This window comes from Oryzias melastigma, linkage group LG24 (assembly GCF_002922805.2).
Source record: "Oryzias melastigma strain HK-1 linkage group LG24, ASM292280v2, whole genome shotgun sequence".
NCBI classification, from domain to species: Eukaryota; Metazoa; Chordata; class Actinopteri; order Beloniformes; family Adrianichthyidae; genus Oryzias; species Oryzias melastigma.
In genome coordinates, this window is record NC_050535.1 from 20,690,256 (window position 1) to 20,692,891 (window position 2,636).

The following is a 2,636-nucleotide window of genomic DNA, read 5'->3' on the forward strand; positions in this document are numbered from 1 at the left end:
TGTGGAATCAGAGTTCATCTTCTCAGATTCCTCCTATGATGATGATATACCAGTACATGGATTTGCAGCCAGAACATCCTCTCCACATAATACTTATACATAAATAGACTAATAAACTATTAATTGTTGAAGAAGAGAATGATGAGAAGCCTTCATCTGTAAAAAGACAATTTTCCCAATTCAAAAAAGGCAACCAGAATGTTGAAGACAGCCATTGGTGCCACAAAACACAGACACACTGGAGAAAAGTTTTTCTTGTAGGCCAGGACTGCCTGGTCCTAAAAACCTGTTTCTCTTAGGTATGTGGATGGGGGAGGGAGCAGAACTGTGTGCTGTCGTACAACCTAGATCTAATTTGCAATTTGAAGGTCATTAAGTGCATCAACCAATCAACCCCCCCCCCCGAATGTCACCAGTGGCGGAATCTGGAATGCATGTCAAACTTAAATTTAAATATGACAGTCTGTATTGCGTAAACAGGAAGTCATTGTTTATGGTTTAAAAGCATCAAAAATGGATCAATGGATGTTCCTTAGTTCTCCCCTACTTTAGTTATGGTGCTGAAGTATGAAGGAATAATTATGAGCGTTCCATATATCCCCTTTACATGTTACAAAAAAGAGCATTATGTATAATAAATAAAACTGGGTTTTTAGAACACACAAATAAACTTTTTTTACAAACAAAACTACTGAAACTACATGATTTAGTTAAATACCAAACAGCACAAATTCTTTTTAAAGCATTTAATAAAGTCTTACCAATTAATTTACAAAACCTATTTCTTTTCAAAGAGAAGTCTCATAATCTGAGGGGGTGACAGAATGTTTCAATTACCATCAATAAGAACTACCAGAAGACGTTTTTGTGTGTCTGTGTCAGGGGTAAAGTTATGGAACAGTCGGGGTGATGAACACAGGCAATGTCAGAACATTCATATCTTCAAAACACTTTACAAAAAAATGGTTTGGTCACAGTATAATGGGTATGGAATTTAAGGATAATGTATGTAATCTTTGTCTGAAAGTGTGAATCAATGCTAAGAATGGTGGTGATAATGGAAATGTTGATTTATTTATCATTATTATTTTCTTTGATGACATGCTGACAATAATGTGTTGTTAAACTAACAGGAAAGGTAAAGGGGCGGGCTTTGATAAGCTCGGCTTCTGCCCGCTCCTTTACCAACATGCCCAAGTTTTGTTTGAAATGTTCCCATTCTTTAGCTGATGTTATGTTTTCAAGATGTTTTTCTTTTCATTTATTTTTTAATTATGTTTCCTTGATGAATTGTTATTGGCATGTTGGAAAAATAAAATCAATCAAATCAATCAATAGTGAAGGAGCTATCAATGACAAAATAATGAATAACAGTACGAGCAGATCTCGATACTGAGTGGTTTGTCTAAGTGGCGTTACCGTAGTGTGATGTCATCACTAAGCCACAAGCCCCCGAGCCGATCTTACAGGCCGAGCACATGCAGTACCTACACTGGCCCTCTGGGTAATTATATCCAACCCTCCAGATCAGTTTATTTTATTAATGACCCGATGTTGTCTTGAGCTCATTTCTAACTAGTATAATTTTGAGAAAATATATTTTATGGAGGGTAAAATAGTGAAAGTTATTTAAGGTTTAAGTTGATTTATTCAGGAATAATAGTCCTGCCTTTTTATTATTCATAATTATATTAAAAGTTACAGTTTTAGAGTTTTAAAAATGTGCATTCTGGGCACTATTTAGGCTGTTTTGGAGTTTGGATAATATTTCATCTACATGCTAGCTGCTTTGGCTTATTTAGGCTTTTAAAAAAAATAGACTGTTTTTGAGCTAGGATAATGTTTAGCTGTTTTGATTAATTAAGGCTTTTTTCAGTTTATTAAGCTATTTTGAAGTTTAGCTATTGGTTTAGCTGCATGCTAGCTGTTTGGCTAACCTAATATTTTTTTGTTTTGGTTTTTTTTAGGTTGGTTTGACATTCAGCTAATGTTTTAGCTGGCTATCAGCTTAAGCGTTTTCAGACATCAGCTTCAGCGTTTTCAGCTATCAGCTTCAATGTTTTAGCTATCAATTTCAGCATCTTCAGCGGCCAAATTCAGCTTACAGCATTCACACTACCATTATCACAGGTAATGCTATACATCTAGTTCATAATTATGCTAATAAGTTATAGTTTTTAAGTTTTAAAAATGTAGTTTTAGAGTGTTTAATAAATGTTTATCCTGTTCGGCCCGTGACCTAAGGTGTGTTTTGTATTTTGGCCCCCTGTGTGATTGAGTTTGACACTCCGTCTTTACTGAACGTCGCAAAACTCCGTGCATAGAACCAATATTTTCTATTTGATTAAAAAGATAATTTTTCATCAATCTCTCATAATGTTAAGAACTATCTGCTGCTTGCTGGAGAGCGAATGAAGTCAGATCAAAATGACATGCGGATCATCTGGATTTGTGGTCTGGGGATCCTGGTGAATGCTGTGAACCGCTCTGAAAAGCTGTCAGTCAGTCATGAACTTGAATCTATGGGCTGAAAGGAAGAATTGTCGGCGCAAATAACGAATTCCGTTGAAGCCACGTGAATGTCTTTCAGCTGTCAGTGTCGCCTCAAACCCCATAAAAGCGGCTCATTAATCAAA